Genomic DNA, 6,421 nt, shown 5'->3' with positions numbered 1-6,421 from the left:
ACCTGTGCCAGACACACCTCCAAAGGCCGAGGGGAGGAGAAAGAGCGTGGTTCCTCCTTTCCTGACACCCTTCACAGTGGTCTCCTGCCTCCCTGGCCCAGGCCCATACAGAAATCAGCTGATAGGTGAGGGACAGAGGGTTCTGGTGTCAACAAGTCCTGGGCCACAGAAACACTCTATTTAGCAGAATTGCAGTAATAGGCTAGAAACGAAAGTAGCATAACAAAGAGACTCAGACTTCCAGAACAGACTCCAGCAGCACCTGGGAATTCCTCTGGTCCCGCCCCTGGTTCTTCCGGGGAGGAAAACGGTGTGACTTGCCCAATATCATGAGCCAGCCAGCCAGGGGCAGCTGGGAACCAAGGCATCCCAACTGCCAGTGCACAGCTCATTCCACAGCACTGGCTTCCCAGTCAACAGCAGAGGCCCCCCGCCTAGCGCCTGGCGCACAGTAGACGGCCCCCCACCCCCGCCCCGTATAAACTAGGGACTTAAGGCGCAATGAATTTGAGAAGCAAGCCAGCCCTGCTCCCAGAGAGAAAAGAAGTAATGGCTTGAAACGGGAGTAAAATCCTAACTGCAGTGTGGGTACGTCCTGAACTAACCTCAGACACTTTAAAGGGCATACCTAACATGGAGGTCAAGGTCCCTGGCTCTGCAGGTCAGAAGGATGTGGAGTTGAACTCCTCCTCCACGTTTGCTGAACCAGGCTGGGCGCGCTCCGAAACTAAGCCTCGGTTTCCTCATCTATGAGGATCCGTGGAGATAAGGTCTCAGCATCGGGGCTGGTACCCAGTGATGGTCAATACATCCTAGTTGTAATTACGAAGGAGGTTGTTATGGCAATTAAGTGATAATCCTAAAAGACATATTTTAGCTGTCCAAGTTTACATCCTAGAAGACGGAATATGCCCAACACATATGAAGTACTCCATTAATGTTATTGAATGAGAGAGAGAAAAGGGGTAGTGGGAGGGAGGGGGTACTGAACTGAGAGTCAGAAGAGAAGCCGCTTCAGATCTGCCACCACGGACGCTGTGACTTTGAGTGAACTCTTTTCCCGGTCTCAGCTCTCTCCTTTTTAAGGTGAAAGGTCATCAGAGGAGGTCTCAGGTCCCTTCTTGGGGATCCATCCCCTCCAGCAGAGAGGAGCCCACCTGCTTCAGATTAATGTCCCATCAGATCCTGCAGGTGGTGCTGCTGAGTTAAGAAGAAAACCTGTTTTTCCACAGCCCGGCTCCCAGCTGCCAAGTCTGCGTGCACAGCAGACAGGAATTAGGGAAATCACTTACTTGTTGCTGAAAATGCCTGGGGCAGTAAACGACTCATTCCATTTCCTTTCTTGCCTGCTTGGCCTCTCCCTGAGCCCTGAAAGTGCCAAGGGTGTGGAGAGGCAGCTGGCTCTGGGTTCCAAGTTCAGTCCCATCACTTCCGGCTGTGACCTTGGGCAAAGGCATTTGCCCTCTTGGGGCCTTTTCCGTGGCCTGCAAAACGAGGATACTTACACCGACAGGTGGGTATGTGGACTTCAGGGAGCACTGAGAAAATGAACGGAATAACGTTCGCTATGGACTCACACAGAGCTTGGCCTAGTAGGTGTTCAAGAAATGTTAGCGCCTTCCCCGCCTTTCTCATTCACTGCACACCCTGGGTCCTGCTTGAGAAGAAATGAACAGTGGTGACAGAGTGGTGAGGAGGTGGGCTTCCCAAGGGGGACCCACGGACCAGAGGATATGTCATCTGAGGCTGGAGGAGGGAAAGGAGAGGTGTGCCAGGCCAAAGGGCCAGCAAGGTCAAAGACACAACACATCTTATCCAGCCCCTCTTAACCCCCACCTTGTCCCTTACAAAGGATCCGCAATCCAGCAGCCCTGTCCTGTGAGCCCCGTATCCACCTTGTACACACCTGTTTGACAGTTGTCATGTGCCCGTGTGGTACATTATGTGTACCCGGTCATGTCTCTCAGAGGATCTGGAGAGCATTTTAATTCACCTGTATCTCCCCAGAGCCTGGTGGGCCAATGCCTTAAGGAGTAAGTGAGCCAATGACAGGGCCACATTGGTGTTTGTTCTGTCCCTATTGGCTATCTTTATATGCAGGCATCCTGACTGTCAGCTGCCACACTCCTTGCATATCTACAGCTGGGCGCCTGGTAGGTGCTCCATAAATGCTGATTTGTTGAAATTGAACTGCATTTTCACTGATCGAGCCCCTATTCTGTGCCTGGCACTAGAGTGAGCCCTGGAGATACGAAGATGTGTAGGGGCCACTCAGGCTCTTCAGGGCTCACTCTAGGAGAGCGAAAGTACAGGAGCACTTCTGCGGAGCTCACTAAGTGCCTCTCTCACGGCCAGGTGCTCTGGGTGCAGCCTTTCACTGAATCCTCCCAAACCCCTGCCACACAGGTGCTAGCACCGTGTCACCAATGGGGAAACCGAGGCTCAGGTGGGAAACTTATAGGAGGAGAAGGCAGAGCCAGCCTGAAAGTCAGGAGCCTGGCACTAAAGCCCTGGCCATTCACCACTCTGTCATGAACACACACGTGCGCATGTCTCTAAATGACTCCATGTGAGCAAGCTGAGGGAGGGGGGTGGCAGCTGGGAGAGATTTCCCAGAGGAGCATCCGTGTGCCCTGGACCGTGAAGGACAGGAGAAGTTTTCCTGATAGGATAGCGGTGACGGTGGGGGTGGTGCAAGAGAGAGGGAGAAGGAACATTCTAGGCAGAGGGAAGGGAAGAGGCCCAGCAATCTGCAGGTGCAGTGGCGGTGAGGAGACAGCACAGAGCTGCCTGGGAGACGCAGCTGCTGCCCCCCCCCACCCCCCACAGGAAGATCAAGTGCAGGGTCCCGAGCAGGCCAGCTCAGGAAAAGATAAACGGGACAGCAGACTCTACAAAACTTTTTCTAGAGATACGTTTGACAAATAACATGGCCCAGTGCCTCTGTGACATGCCTGCTTTTAGTCTAGACGATCAAAACACACACAGGGTCCACACACTCACTCAACATTCACCAAACGCCTACTACGTGCCAGGCACTTCCCCCTGCTCACACATTCTGTGCCGCTCTTGCTCTGCTGTGAGAGGCCGTGGGACAGTTGGGGCCTGAACCTCCCTGGGTTTGAAGTCAGCTCCGGTGCTCACCACACAGGTAATCTTCCACCAATGGTTTTTCTCCTCTGTGCCCCCGTTTCCTCATCTGTTAGATGAAAATACTGACAAAATCTGTTGTGTACATTCATTGTGTTAAGTGAGTTGAGCCCACAAAAGAGCTTAACACGGTCTGGCCGATTGTAAACACTCACTGAATGTCGGATACTATACACATGTGCTACTTGAGTGTATATTCCTTATTGGCCCTACTAAGTGCAGTCAGTGGGCTAGAAGCAGAAGGTTTAGAGATGAGCAGGACCATGGCCCCTGCATTCGAGTAAGAATGAGGCTTACAAAAGGAGTGATTTCAACAGAGGGAAATAAATGCTATAATAATAATAATAATAATAATAATAATGAAGTAGCACCTGTGGGTGAGTCACAGATGCCAGGCACTGTATAAGCTGGGACACACTCCATCCCCCTCACAGAGCTTTAGGGGACACTGTCGTTGTCTGTAATCCTACTTGAGGAAACAAGAGCTCAGCCAGGGGTGCAGCTGCTATCTGAACTCAGTCTGGAGGATGGCTTAGCGGGTAGAATGCACAGAGCTATGGGGACCCTAGGAAGGAGCAAGCTCACCCCCCCGTGGGTGAGAGGGGAGGCCATGCAGAGGAGGCGACATTTGAGCTGTGCCTTACAGGATGCTGAGGAAGAGAAGGGTCCCAGGCTGGGCAGAGAGTCCGTGATGCAGACATCCGGAGGTGGCACCAGTACCAAAGCTGTGGTGCCCAAGGCTGAGAGCCGGGGCCAGAGCTGCGTGTGGAAGGGTCCTCAAGTGCCGAGGCGGGGGGTTGGCCATTCCCAGAGCAGGCAGGAGTTCACCGCGGGGCTCTCACCAGGGGGATGCTGAGCAAAAGGAAAAAGACCCCTACTCTCCTCTCCATTGCCCTCCCTGCCTTCGGGAATCTGGGCCAAGGCAGGATCATCAGGCTTCTAATTAATGAGCCCCGTCAGGGAGCCTGTCCAGCTTCCATATGGCGTGTAAATAATTTACAGTGACGGAGCGTGTTTATGTGGGATGGCAGCCAGCCACCCAGCTTCTCAGCCTCAGTGCTTCCTCTCGCTTGACTGGCCAGCAAGGTCCCTGAGGACCCACAGGAAGGAGTCGGAGGCCCAGGAGTACCCAGACTCCCTCCAGCACCACTGTCCCCAGGGGAGGCAGCGTTTCACAGTCCAGAAGGCCGCAGGGCCCCTCAGGCCTGGTTCCCAGGGAAGTCACGTCCACTTCCAGCCCTGGGAAGGCCTGAAGGGGCCTTTCTTATTCTCAGCACTTTTTCTAGAAACAAGCCGGAAAGGTATTACACAGCCCAGGGCACCGCTGAAGCCTGGCTCAGACGTGTGAGCAAGGTGCTAGAGGCCTGGGAGCCGGCCCCCTGCCTTGGCCTACAAGGGCTCAGCTCAGACTTGGCTGCCTCAGGTTTCCTGCCTACAGGTCAGCGTCCCAGAGGGAACGTCCCCAAATCTATGTGCCATCTCTCCCTCTACAACAAAACTAAACCAGTCTGCCAAATGCAAATATTAATTAGTACCACTGGAGTTGTGATGTAGTGATTTACGATAAGAGATACGTTTTTGGTCTTCATCCCCTGTGCTAGCACAGTGTTCCCATAACCCTTGGAATTTTCTAAATGATGAGAGAAATTGAGGTGTCTTTTGTTCTGTTAACAAGGTAACTTTTGGAAAACCCCTGAATCACTGGGAAGAAGGGGCCTGGTTGCCAGGGGAAGCCACAGTGTGACAGGCAAATTCAAACGGTTCATTCCCACCCTCAGACCTCAGGGCGGGGAATGGGGCTAGAAGTTGAAGCAATCACATCGGCCAATGAATGAATCAATCACATCTACGTGACGAAGCTGCCATACCTTCTCCCCCTGAACAAAAGGGCTCTCAGAGAACTTCCTGGTGAACCAGGCCCCAAACGCTGTAGGGCCAGAAGCTCCTTGGTTTAGGATCTCACCCAATGCTCTTAATAACTTGGACTTGTGATTGGCATCCAAAGTGCAGGCAGTCTTGAGGGACGGAGCCCTTGGTCTATGGGAGCCAATGCTATTTCCAGGTAGGTAATGTCAGAATTTAGTCAAATTGTAGGACACTCTGCTGGTGTCTGGAATATGGCTGCATGGTGTCAGGGGAAAACACACACATCAGAACCGAAGAGAGAATCCTACCGGTAAAGCCAAAAAATGTCCAATTTGCAAGAATCCTGTGAATTCGCATCCAGTTCTCTTGTGATGCCCAGGTCTGCTAGACGTGGATTTGCCTCCACACCAAGTTGGTGAGATGTTGTGAATTCAACGCAGGGAATGGAAGCTCGAGAAATGTTCAGGATGAGAAGAAAGAAGAGGTTTTTTTGCTCAAATCTAGGCAGAAAACAGGATTGCAAACGTGCTACCAGTTAGGTTGAGTAAGAAAGCGTCCAAAGTTTACCTAGATGTTTGGATTTCACCAAACTCATGCTGCAACTGTGACTTTGTGCTGGTCATGTTTTACAGTGTTGCCGAGAACACGGAGTTAGTGGGTCCAGCACCTCGGCTCCCAGGGGAAATAGAAGGCGAGGTTCCTGTGAGCCTCCGGTTGCTAACCTAAAAATAAAAAGGCCTTTCAAAGTGAGAGGCAAGAAGCATTTATTTGAGCTCACTAAGCATAACTATTCAGAAATCATTCATTCAGGAAGAAGCCCAAATAGTGTTCTGATGAGCAGACGAAGGCCAAGGACACTTAGGAAGGAGAAAAGGAAGGGGCACAGTGACACCAATGGAAGGAGGGTGTCTCTTCTGGTGCAGGTAACATGACATCGTGACACTAATTCTAAAGAAGGTTTTCAATGTTTGTCCAGCAGTCGTAAGGTCTGCTTTTTTGTCCTCCCTGCAATCAGTTCTTTGGGTCAAGGTGTTGCCTTAGGCCCGGTGCAAAGGTTATTTTTCCCGGTTTTGACATTCGAGGGTTGAAATAGAAAAGGTGCAAGGGGGCTCCATCTTGCAGTGGCTCCATTTATTAATTTTTTTGACATTTTCATCCACTAATCAATACATAACCTAGTTTTATGTTTTCCTGTTTACACACACACACATGTATTTGACTGATTACCATTGAACTCAATGTAGCTCATGCTTGTACGTGGCTGGGCGAACGCACCTGTTTTCTCTAGAAGGCACGTACGTCTCAGCCTGCTGTGCTTAGGAGCACTGGACAGGACCAAGGCATTATGCTTGAAGGAAATTTCGAACAATAAAATCACCAACCCCCCCAAGAAAGACAAAGACAC

At 51.4% G+C, this 6,421-nt stretch overlaps 1 long non-coding RNA gene across 1 annotated transcript; it reads right to left on the bottom strand.

Annotated features, from left to right (window-relative positions):
• Positions 1–1,017: 1,017 nt before the first annotated feature.
• Positions 1,018–1,938, bottom strand: LOC118988934 (uncharacterized). The gene is made up of 3 exons (XR_005066881.1): positions 1,907–1,938; positions 1,293–1,654; positions 1,018–1,200 (listed from the first exon to the last, which is right to left on the bottom strand). It is a non-coding gene; the product is annotated as an uncharacterized LOC118988934 (long non-coding RNA).
• Positions 1,939–6,421: the final 4,483 nt, after the last annotated feature.

The sequence above is a fragment of the Sturnira hondurensis genome, unplaced genomic scaffold (genome assembly GCF_014824575.4).
Source record: "Sturnira hondurensis isolate 20B ecotype Veracruz unplaced genomic scaffold, ASM1482457v3 Scaffold0006413, whole genome shotgun sequence".
Classification (NCBI taxonomy): Eukaryota; Metazoa; Chordata; class Mammalia; order Chiroptera; family Phyllostomidae; genus Sturnira; species Sturnira hondurensis.
Note: the sequence above shows the minus strand (reverse complement) of the source record. Positions and strands in the feature narration are given on the sequence as shown.